This window comes from Arvicola amphibius, chromosome X (genome assembly GCF_903992535.2).
Source record: "Arvicola amphibius chromosome X, mArvAmp1.2, whole genome shotgun sequence".
In the NCBI taxonomy this organism is placed as follows: Eukaryota; Metazoa; Chordata; class Mammalia; order Rodentia; family Cricetidae; genus Arvicola; species Arvicola amphibius.
Window position 1 is genome coordinate 80,636,183 of NC_052065.1, and position 12,588 is coordinate 80,648,770.

Below are 12,588 nucleotides of genomic sequence, written 5' to 3' on the forward strand. Positions count from 1 at the left end.
CTTAGCTCACCCTGGGAATGGTCCCATGTCTATTCTCGAATTTCCCCGAAAAACCATAAAGACACCCTGCAGCAAGTTGACAGTTTAGATAGAGTGCCTTGGGGGTGGAGTATTCCCTCTCCTTAGCCTCGTCAGTGAGTCTGCAACCCATAGATATCCAGTTTTAGCATCAGCTGAGCTGGGGAGCCCAGCTAAATTTCAGCAGAGTTTAACATAGTACATGGGCACAGGGGTCTTTCAAGTATGGGGGAGTCTTTCATTCCCCTCTTGGGTTTTATCATGGATAGAACCCTATATCCATTCATCTTGCTCTGGGGTCTGGCTGTTCTCAGGGTCTGTCTGCCTAAGTACATGGTATTGCTGAGTGAGGACCACAGTCTGGATGACCATTAGCCTGTCCTTAACGAATTGGACTAACCTGATAAGGATACAGGGCCCAAAGGTTAGGATGAGCATCAAAATAATTATAGGACAGGTGATTGTGAAGATCAGGGTTGTAACCAGGGAGATCAATTAAACCAGCTTTCAAAACAATTTTGTTGTGATTCAAATTCCTTTTGACGTTTGGCTAATCTATCTTTGAGTTTGTCCAGGGTTTCAGTTACTATTCCTGTCTGATCAGCATAAAAGCAACATTCTTCCTTAAGTGTGGCGCATAACCCCCCTCTTTAAGGAACAACAAATCAAGCTCCCTCCTATTTTGTAGGACTACCTTGGATAGGGAAGTTAAGGAGTCTTTAAGTGCTCTAACCAATTTTTCTAAAGCCTGTAGATCAGCATTCATAGCAACTTGGAATTGCATGTATTGATCATTCTGAAGCAATGCTGCAGTCCCCATCCCTATACCAGCTGCAATCCCTCCAACACCCAGCAGGATGGCTAGGGTCATGGAGATGGGTTCACTTTTAAATCTGTGAAGTCCCTCATAAAATTCTAGGACAGTCTCTGAGTTATGATATGTGATGCAGGGCCAGAGCTGGACTAGAACCCAGTAGTCAGCAGTCATGTTGAGAACTGCCACTGATACGCATGATGTTAGTCCTGTGTTACAAGCCCAGTAGGCTCCATTAGGGGCAGTCGGGTAATAGTTCCCTTTATGGACAGAGACTGTTTGATTACATAATACCTGTTTGGATTGGGGAACCGTCCCTAAGCATAGTCCCTGTCCGTTAACTTGGGGAAAAGTCAACTTGTGACTCGGAAGGAAAGTGCATGATGCTGGTGAGGTGGTATGATTGATAATTTTAGCATTGAAAGCTAGACCTTCATAATAAGGTGGGCTTGGTCCTAAGCATAGCCAGCAGTCTTTAGCTTGTTCAGGCTTTGTGCTATTTAGGGCAAAGTAAGCTCCTTTAATCAGGTTCAAAAAACTATCTCCTGTCCCTGGAATTTGTGAAGTTGTCTGTGAAGTCCCTGTCTGCGGTGGGATAGATGACTTAGTGAGACCAGGGTTAATGGTTGGCTGGGGTGGGTTCTCCGGTCTCAGGATAACAGGATCCTCTGTTTGTGGGGCAAGGAGAGGCCTCTGCTTAGGCTGCTGTTTAGATCCTGCGGGTAGTACGGCCAGGGCTTTTTGGTCAATTATCACCAGGTTAGGGCCTATTGAATGGGGGGCCTGCTCAATTTTGAGTTGTATTGTAAAAATAACTCCCCTGTCTTTGTTTTTCATCCTATTTGGAAAATACCATCTGAGGCCCCATGTCCTGCCTCTTATCCATTTATCAAGGTTTTGTGATTGTTTCCCAGGAGAGGTAAAGACTAACTTTAAGGGTAGACAGGTAGCGCTATTAGCACAGAAAGAGCATGTAGTGTAATTCTTAGTTACCTGGATCCAATCCCAGCTGGAGCTAGGTTTCCAGTAAGCTTCACCGGTGGTCTTGCAACCCCATGCAGCACAATAGAGGCTTTCATGTCCTCCGCATCAATGGGCTATGGCCCTATCTCTTCCATCTTTGGGACATACATAAAAATCCAATTTTCCTAGGCTGGCTCTCCTTTTGGGGTCTCCACAGCCAAATTGCCCTCCTGGGGAGAATCTCTTTCACTGGGCTACTACTGGTAACCAACATGGGTCGATTTCGGGCAGATCCCAAGATTCCAACCCAGCGGCTAATGAACAAAAATCTGGGGTGAGAGTGGGCCACCAGGTTCTAGGGGGGTGGAAGCCAGTAATGGACCAAATTATATCTCCCATTTGGGAGACCACCTGCCAGGTAAGTTGCTTAGACAAGTGAGGGCTCCCTGAGACCCTGACATTTAAAGCAAGGAGGGCCAGAGTTAGCGTCAATGCTAAGCCCTGACAAGTCTTATCTTTAACGAGTTTTGAGAGCATTGGAGACTCCATGATGACCCTGGGTTCTGATTTTCGGTGAGGTGTCCTGGCTGGGCTGCTTTGACATGTGATGTGTGGATCCAGGCAGCAATTCCGTCAACCTTCAGCACCATGGGAGTGGTCAGAAGCATGGTGTAGGGTCCTTTCCAGCCGGGTTCAAGGTTCTTAGTCTGATGTTTCCAGCCCCAAATGGAGTCACTGATCTGGAAGGGATGTGGCCTCAAAGGAGTTTCCTATCGCTCCTGGTAAGCAGCTGCCAATGGTTTCCAAACCTCTTGTTGCACCAACTGCAATGCTTGCAGAGGGTCTTGCATGGAAGGGGAGGTGGCAAAGTCAGAGATATCAGCATCAAAGAAAGCAATGGCTGGAGGTAGGACTCCATATAGAATTTCAAATGGAGTCAGGCCGTGTGGGCCAGGTGTGTTTCTGGCCTGGTACAAGGCCAGGGGTAGGAGCTGCACCCAATCTTTAGAGCCAGTTTCAAGCGTTAATTTAGACAAAATCTCCTTAATCATTCTATTCATTCTTTCTACCTGTCCTGAACTCTGGGGTCTATACGCACAATGTAATTTCCAATTAATTCCCAGAAGCTTGGCTACCAACTGACTTACCGGGGAGACAAAGGCCAGCCCGTTGTCTGACCCCAGTACCCGAGGCATCCCATGTCTGGGGAAGATTTTTTCCAAGAGCTTCTTGTTGACCATTTTTGCTGTCTCATGCTTGGTGGAGAAGGCTTTAACCCATCCAGAGAAAGTATCTACAAAGACTAGGAGGTATTTATATCCATACATACCAGGTTTGATCTCAGTAAAATCAATCTCTCAATGAGTTCCAGGGCATTGTCCCCTAAGGCGGACTCCTTGGCCAATCTTGGCTTTTCCCGGATTAACATGAGCACAGGCTCTGCAGTTATTTACTACCTGTTGTAAGAGAGTGTCTCTATTTGGGAGGTATTTACTCATTTCCTCTCGTTCCAATAGAGCTTTCACCTTTTTGTACTTAAATGAGTCAGTTTGTGGAGGTGGTCAATTAATTCCTTAGCCATTTTGACAGGCATTACAGTCTTTCCTTGGTATACCCAACGGTTATGGTTCAGGTCATAATCTGCTCCCAGTTTTTGAATAGTGTCCAGGCCCTTTTCTTCATAATCCCAATCAGGGATCTGGGTATTCTTCTCAGTCTCTGATAAGATGGTGACCATTGATAATTGGGACCCAAGAGCTGCCTGTCTGGCTGTCCCATCGGCCAGACGGTTCCCTTTTGCCTCTGGGCTGTTTCCTTTCTGATGCCTGGGACAATGCATTATGCTTAATTTCTTGGGGAGGAACAAGGCTTTCAGTAAAGCCAGAATTTCAGTCTTATTTTTAATTTCCTTTCCTTCCGAAGTCAAAAGTCCCTTGCTTTTATATATTTCTCCATGAATGTGGGCCATGGCAAAAGCATACCAGCTATCAGTATAAACATTAAGCTTCTTACCTGCTGCCAGCTGGAGTGCTTGAGTCAAAGCAATGAGTTCTGCATGTTGGGCAGAGGTACCCCCAGGGAGAACACTGGACCAGATTACCTGGGTGTCGTTTGTTACTGTAGCTCCCGCCCGTCGCTCTCCATTTAGTAGATAGGTACTGCCATCCATATACCAGGTGGAGTCCGCATCTTTCAGAGGCTGATCACTCAGATAAGGTCGAGTTCCATGCATTTCCACAAGGATCTGTTGGCAGTCATGGGATGCGGGCCCCTCCGGTAGGGGCAGGTCCAGGGCGACTACAGGCCCGAACTTGATTCTGTTGGCATCCAGAAGCAGGGACTGATAGTGGGTTACATGGGTATTTGACAGCCAGTGATCGGGGGTTGATGAATTAAGGATTCAATGACATGGGGTGCCAGAATAGTCAGTGGCTGTCCCAGAGTTAATTTAGTAGCATCCTTGATTAAGACTGCAATAGCGGCTATATTCCTCAAGCAAGGGGGCCATCCTGAAGCAACCAGATCTAATTTCTTGGACAGGTATGCAATGGGGCGTCTCCATGGCCCAAGTCTTTGAGTAAGGACTCCTTTAGCAAAGCCCTGTTTCTCATGGGTGAAGAGTTCAAAGGGCTTAGTTATATCGGGCAAGCCCAGAGCCGGTGAGGAAAGAAGAGCCTGCTTAATGTCATCAAAAGCCTGTTGTTGCTTTTCAGTCGAGTCAAAGGGAGTATCCTGTTTGGTCAGCGGGCAAAGGGGTGCTGACATCTCTGCGAACCCCGGGATCCATAATCGGCAAAACCCAGCTGTCCCCAAGAATTCCCGTAATTTGCAGTGGTTTGGGGGTGTTGGGATACGGGATATAGTCTCTTTGTGTGCGGCTGTCAGCCACTGTTGGCCATTTTGTAATTTATATCCCAAATAGGTGACCTCCTTTTGACAAATTCAGGCCTTTTTAGTGGAGGCTCAGTACCCCAACTGTCCTAGAACTTGTTGTAGGAGAGCCCCGGTACCTGTTCGACAGTCCTTTTCAGTGGAGGCAGCCAGCAAGATGTCATCCATGTACTGGAGCAGGATCAGCAATGGATGCCTAGTTTGAAAGTCTGCCAAATCATGGTGAAGGAACGCGTCGAAGAGAGTTGGGTTGTTTTTTGAACCCCTGTGGCAGGCAGGTCCAGGTTAGCTGTCCTGAAATACCCAATTCAGGGTCTCTCCATTTGAAAGCAAACAGAGATTGACTCTGAGGACTCAGTCTCAAGCAAAAGAAGGCATCTATTAAATCTAGGACCGTGTGTCATGGATGTGTTGGAGGCAAGGTACTTAGTAGCTTATATGCATTAGGCACTGCGGGGTGGATGTCTTCCACCCGTTTATTAACTTCTCTGAGGTCTTGGACTGGGAGGTAGTCCCCTGTGCCCAGTTACTTAACAGATAGCAGAGGGGTATTCCGAGGGGATTGACAAGGGCTTAATAATCCTTGGTCCAAAAGTCTTTTTATTTGAAGCTTTATTCCCTGATATGCTTCATTAGACATAGGGTATTGCTTGATGGAGACAGGGGTAGCTGTTGCCTTTAGTTCTATGATGAGGGGTGGCTGTTGTATAGCCAGTCGCATGCCCCCAGTTTCCACCCAAGCTAAGTGGTATTCCTTAAGCCAGGACTCTAAATCCCCCTGTGATTTAGGAGGTTGATCAAAAAGCCGGTATTCATCTTCTAATTGGAGTGTAAGAACTTGGTGAGGAGCTCCATTTGGGCTTGACACGGTGGCCCCTGTCCCTTCAAAATGTATTTGAGCTTTTAATTTGGTCAATAGATCTCTTCCCAAGAGCAGGTAGGGGCAATCAGGCACATGTAGAAAAGAATGTGAGACTTTACCTGATGCCAGATGTACTTTCCTTTCAGTAGACCAGTGATATTGTTTTCCTTCTGTGGCGCCTTGCACCCAGGCTGTTCTGCTGCTCAAAGGTCCTTGCGTGTTGGTAAGCACTGAGTGCTGAGCCCCTGTGTCTACTAGAAAGGTGACAGGTTGCCCCCCCAACTTATAGAGTTATCCTGGGTTCAGGGGGGGCTCCTGGCCCTGTCTCCCCTAATCTTCATCTAAAGCCAACAGGTGGGCAGGCTTTCAGGGTCTCTTCTTTTGGTCTCTGGGTCTCTTAGGGCATTCTTTGACCCAATGTCCTTTGTCTTTGCAATAGGCACATTAGTCTCTATCTACCCGTGGCCTTCTATTGTCTCCCCTCCTATCCTGCCTCCCTGAGCCTGAGTTGGTCTGCACTATAGTGGCCAAGAGTTTACTGAGATCTCTATTGTGCTTACGATCTCGTTCTTTTTCTTTTTCTTCTAGTTCTTTCTTAAGTCTATCTTCCCTTTCCTCCTGTAACTTTCTAAGTCTTCCTTTTCTTCTGACGTTTTTCTTTTGTTAAATATCTTTTCTGCCTCCTTCAATAAATCCTGCAAAGTATAATCTTGCATATTCTCCAGTCTTTGCAACTTATTTCTGATATCTGGAGCTGACTGTCAAATAAAGGCCATTGACACATTACCCTGCTGCTCATTGCTTTCTGGATCAAAGGGGGTATACATGCAATAGGCCTCTTTTAGGCGCTCCAGAAAAGCAGTTGGAGTTTCCTCTGATCCCTGGTTAATCTGTCTTACCTGAGTCAAATTGGTAGGTCAGCATCCAGTGCCATGGAGGCCCACTATGAGTAACTGGCAGTAAAGACGCAGGTGTCTCCTACCTTCAGCAGTATTAAAGTCCCATTCAGGGTGCGTTAAGGGAAAAGCAGCATCAATCTCATTGGGGAGTTGGATGGGTCTCCCGTCATCGCCCAGGACATTTTTTTTTTGCTTACAGGAACACCCTCTGTTTTTCTTCTGAGGTCAGGAGGACCTGTAAGAGCTACTGACAATCATTCCAAGTGGGCTGATGTGTTATTAGGATAGATTCGATTAAATTAGTAAGGGCTACTGGATCTTTAGAAAATGAAGGATTATGGGATTTCCAATTATATAGAAAAGAGGCAGAAAAAGGCCAGTATTGAAACTGGTTCCCTGGTTCCCCCATCTGACCCTAGGGGAAAGCCCTAGAGGTCCCTTCCAAGGGAGCTGGTTCCCTTCTTTCTCTGAGCCTTCCGGCAATTGGGGAATCTGAGGGTCCCTCATTTCCTCTGCCCAAAGTAGGGACTGTGCTGTCAGGTCCCTCTAGTTCTTCATTTCCCGGGCTTGCCGGACCCGGGACAGGGGCCGGTGGGGGAGGTTGATAGGGTGGGGGTTCTTCAGAAAGCAAATCTGTAAGAACTGAATCATCGAGGGAAGCACAGGTTTGGGTTTAACAGACTTAGGGGGAATCCTTCTCCAGGACGGGGTAAAGGTAGGAGGATTTGGAGCCTTTGGGAGCCGGGGTGGGAAGCATGGGTATGGGAGAAGGAGGAGGAGGAGCTGAAGGTTTCTGAGGGGAGTCCAAAGCCGGTGTTATGGTTTTCAAAAGAGGTTTGGGAGTGACAAAAGAAGCCACCCAGGGTGGCGCATCAGACTTTCCCAGATGACGATGTAAGCCACCTGGTCTGGGTGCCCGTGGGGACCTTTGTCAAAGACCTACTCTTTGATCTGCAAAAGTATGTGGGGGTCTTTCAGATGTTAACATTTAAGCTTTAGACATATATTCTTCATTTAGAATGTCAGCATAGGAAAGATGGATAGTATGAGAATAGGGAGTAAGGAGAAGAAATCGCATGAAAGAAGAATTAAAATATAGTGTCCTAAAGGAGAAAACTAAAAAGAAAGAGCTAAGTGAGATAGGAGTAGAAAGCTAGTGTAGAAGAGTGAATATGGAGAGGGTTAACTATCACTAAAGTCCTTTTGAAAAACCCATATGAAAACTTACTACCATAGAAGATTGTTAAAATGTATACATATATAAGGAGTCTAAATGGAGTCACCATATGATGATAGGTAAACAATATTTCACCTACCCATTATATACTACCAATACCAGGAATGAGTTACCTCTTTTGAGCTGCTGGCCAATGAGATTCCAAAGACACCCTAAACATTATAAGCTATTACAAATGGTGTTTGTGTCCAGAAATTTATGGTAAAAATGTATTGTTGAAAACACTACTCGCTTTTGTCATAAACATGTAGAAATCAAGTAGTTACTTACTGGAAGTGCCATCTCTACTGATCAATGTTCATAGTGGTGGAGGATAAAAAGTAATCAGTAATATCACGTAGCTGTGAACCATATGAGCTACAGTAATGACCTCCCTGAAAAGACACACTCACTGGCAGAACAGCTTTGGAGACAGAGAAGTCCATGTACTCACAGAGAAGCACTAAGAGAGTCGGCATGTTAATCATGCAGGGATATACCAGGCTTTTCCTTTTGAGCCTCCAATCAGCTTCCAAATTATGACACAGAGACTTATCATTAGTTATGAGTGCTTGGCCTAGCTTAAGCACATTTTTGGTTAGCCATTTTAACTTAAATTAACCTCTTTATCTTTATCTACCTTTTGCCTTAGGGCTTTTTACTTGTTTTTTCCTCCTGTATATCTTATTTTCACTGCTTCTTGTATCTGTCTGGCTAGTGTCTACCTGGATTCCTGCCCCAGGCATGTCTGCTTTATTCTTCTCATTCTCTTATCTTTCATCTCTTATTCTTTTTCTTAACCTAGTTTTCTCCTCCTATTTATTCTCTCTGCTACCAACCTGGTCTATCCTATCTCTACCTAGCTATTAGCCTTTTGTAGTGAGGAGGAACAGGATGCATTCCTGCCCGGCTCCCGGCCACCGGGCTAGCTTATGCCCCGAAATAACAACACACAAACTATATTCATTTAAACACTGCCTGGCCCATTAGTTTCAGCCTCTTATTAACTAATTCTCACATATCTTACTTTAACCCATATCTAATAATCTATGTAGCACCACGAGGTTGTGGCTTACCGGGAAGATTCTAGCATACGTCCATCTTGGGCCATAGCTTCATCACATCTGCCTAACTTCCCTTCTTCCCAGCATTCTGTTCTGTCTACTCCACCTATCTAAATCATGCCCTATCAAAAAGCCAAGGCAGTTTCTTTATTAACCAATGAGAGTCCTGCATCATTTCCCCTTTTTCTGTTTAAACAAAAAAAGAAAGGCTTTAAATTTAACATAGTAAAATTACATATAACAAAATAGTTATCAAGCAAGAATCATAGTTACAATATTGATATCTACTTTATCTTTTATCATAACTAAGGAAAATTATAACTATCTATTCTTCAACTCCATCAAAGACTCCAGAAGGATATAATATTACCTAAATAAACAAGAAAAGAGCAACTTCCAAACTCTAGAAATGACAGAGACATCTCGCTGTCTGGACAGTCACCCAAAGTTCCTCTGTACCATTGGGGCATCCATCTTTGGCCTACAGGCCCATAGTTTCCAGCAGACATTTCCATGACAGGAAATTTCAAAGGCAGTTCAGTCAGTATCTGTTGTGTCCTGCAGAATGTCTCACAGACTCTTTCATGAATCAGGAACCCCGAAAGATCATCTCACCTTTAGGCAAGTTTAGCAGTCCTCTCTCTGAGGGTTCTCTGTGTCCAGTTTATGCAATAGTCCAGGCAAGAGCAGTTTCTTGCCCAAATGCCTATCAAATACCATAAGGAGCCTCTTCGATGCCCATCTTTCACTTGAAGTAGATTGTTGCTGCCAGGAGCAGACATGTCTCATCCTGAAAAGCCCTAAGTTATTAAAACATTTAAATGTCATGTTCTGTAGTCTTTGAAAGATATGAAGAATGCCTATCTAACTGAAATATATCTATGCACATCTAGAAAATCTAACTAACATGACTACAAGCTTGAATATTATCGATGATTATCCATTAACAACCTATATTTCCTAATTAAACATTACATTCTTAAATGAACTACACAACCACAATACCTTAATCAATATCAGAAATACATATACATATAACAAAATTGACCTTAAAATCCATACCAATGCAAATTATTTATACCTATATCATATCCCCCTTTAAATGTAAAAGAACATTTATAAACAATATTTGGGAATATGGGCACAGTTATTTCTCTCCAAACTGCTTCCTGCTGTATGGGGGCGCTGTTAATCAGATCTTTCATGGTGTAACCTGTGTGCTAGCTTCATCTCAGTTGGCAGTTGAGTGAAGTAATTTTCTGAAGTTGTTCACAGCAACCTTTTAGGAGGGCATGGTCTATCATACCATATTGGAATAGAAGCAATCCACAGGGTCTCATTTGCTGTAAAAACAAAAGAAGAAACTCTTTTCCAAAGCATCATGTCCTTAGATCCAAATTTTAAAGTCAAGGTATTTTCAAAATATCTATTTTGGAATAGTTTAGCAGCATTTATAAACAAATATCTTTTAGAAGCTGTTGCTCCTTCCTCAGCATTCAAACAATTAAAAGAGCATAATAGTATACATCATCAAGATTCTCTGTGTACTTTCCATCTTTGTGCAGCATTGTTTTAACCTCTATTTCTTTTATTTTTACTTTTACTTTTTGAGACAGGTTCTCTGTATATCTTTGCCCTGGAATAACTCTGTAGACCAGGCTGTCCTTGCATTCAGAGATCCTCCTGTCTCTGCCTCCCGGGCATTGGGATTAAAGGTGTGTTTTACCACACCTTCAAGTCACAGAGGTCAATCTACCTCTACCTCTCAAGTGTTGGGATTAAAGGTGTGTACTACCGTATCCAACTACTTTCTTTTTTTCTTTTTTACCTTTAAGAACTTTAACCTTTAGCCTGCAAATATTTTTAACACAGAGTAAACCATTTAGACATTTTCTTCGACTTTGAATTTTTCTTTTATTGTATATCTCTCTTTTTATGACCACATGAGTCTTTAATTTATGAAACAATATTAGTAGAACTAAAGCCATGACTTTGGCGACTGGATCCAGCCCATTCCTTAGCTTTCCAGCCTCATGGCGGAGGTACCAGCTGTAGCCATTTTTATTCTCACAGCTCTATGGCGTTTCAAGGTACTTGCCAGCAAGCAAGCTGCAGCATTCTGCTCACAGACAACACTCAGTTGGACTGCCTGCCTGAAAGAGTCAGAGTTTGCTCTGGCAGGACAGACAGGAAAGCTGAAATTATAAAATGGCACAGATTTTTTTCCTGCTACAGCTGAAAACCAAAAAACACGCGTTCAGCTTTTCATCAACATCATTTAAGTATTTCATGGCAGTACCTCTTAAAAGACCTGCAGGGTTTTGCAGCTAAAGCTGAGTCAGGAAGCCTCTCTTAGATGAGAGAGCTTGCTTGCCTCTGGCAAGCAGAACAGACCCGAGAAATTGCTGCTACCAAAAAAAAGCATGCTTTATTCTTTCCCAAGCTTTCTCATGCTTTCTGTGAATTCAGTTATCCACTATTAAAGCTAGTCTTGTTAATCATAACTGCCAATCAACCACGCCCCTTCAGCCTTTCAGCTCTTTATTATACAAATCAGGTGCATAAGGCAGGCAAAGTGAAACAAATGCAACTCATTGCTACATAATTAAACAAAGTCACCATAAACAAAAGTAACACACATTTACACAGAATATTTGTTAAAGTAATATTTCACAGCATAAATATAACACTTCTTTACATAGTTAAATATTCCACAGCACAGAAATATCTCTTCAATGGAGGAGATATAATCCAAATACCTGTGTTCTACCGCGAAATCTGAGAGTGGAGGTTGTTAAGGAGCTGGTGACATTTTTGCTCTCTGTAGGGATAGACCTCACCCTAATATCCCAACATGATTATTCCACACTTTTCCATCCCTAGACCATTAACCATTATTAGAAAAGATGTCTCATGTACTTTATGACCTGCTGACCTCTATGCTATCAGTCAGTGACCACATTAGATTCTGGGTCTTTTAGCTACAGAACCCACCTTCACTATCACTTGTACTTTGTAAAACACATTAAACTTTACTGTGCATCTGCAATTGTACTGATTTGACTGATTATTGCCTGAAAACATTTTCCAAAATTGTATTGTGTTTTAAATACTCAGATAATGAACCACCCAATATTAAACTCCCCAAAGTCTGATTCAGATTGACAAAAGTCAATCCACATCAGTTTTTCATTCTTATCTCTTTGTGGGGTTCACTTCCCTGTGTGACATCTGTAGGGATGCCCTCAGAACAGTAGACCCAATGTTATGGAAGTATCCAGCCATTTTCTGACTGGATTTAAGACCCACTCCACAAGAAAAAGCTCATACCTGGTACTATTAATGAAGCCAAGAAGCAAGTAGCTAGATATGACATTGGCAATTAGGGAGAATTTACTATTGTTATTCTGCCAAGTAGACATTTCTAATGACTTGTTGCTCTGCCCATATATCAGTAAGCCTCTCAACTGTCATCAGAAAAGCTTCTTACAGCACAGAGATGCACAACTGTTTAATAGGCAGAGAATAATAAATTGCTAAGTGCATGGCCCTAAATGGGATATCTATATAAGACTTCTCCCTTCAAGCCTCAAGACTCTTCATAGAAGAGGGGCAGAAATATCACAAAAGCCAGAGATGATGCATGACTTCAAGGAAACAAGGTTTTCTGGATATAACAGGGCAATCACAAATATGAATTCACTGTGGTTGTGACAGCATACATAAAACTACTATAAGTTCAAGATAAATGCAATTCCAAGCTATTGTTATTTGGATATTCTTGGGAGAGAAAGAGAGGGCTAGGAAGGGAAGGAATGAGCAAAGAGGGAGAGACAGAGCTGAGAGTGAGGAGGAAGAGA

At 43.3% G+C, this 12,588-nt stretch overlaps 1 pseudogene; it reads right to left on the reverse strand.

Annotated features, from left to right (window-relative positions):
- Window positions 1–2,565: 2,565 nt before the first annotated feature.
- Window positions 2,566–6,857, reverse strand: LOC119804342 (annotated as a pseudogene).
- Between the last annotated feature and the right edge of the window lie 5,731 nt (window positions 6,858–12,588).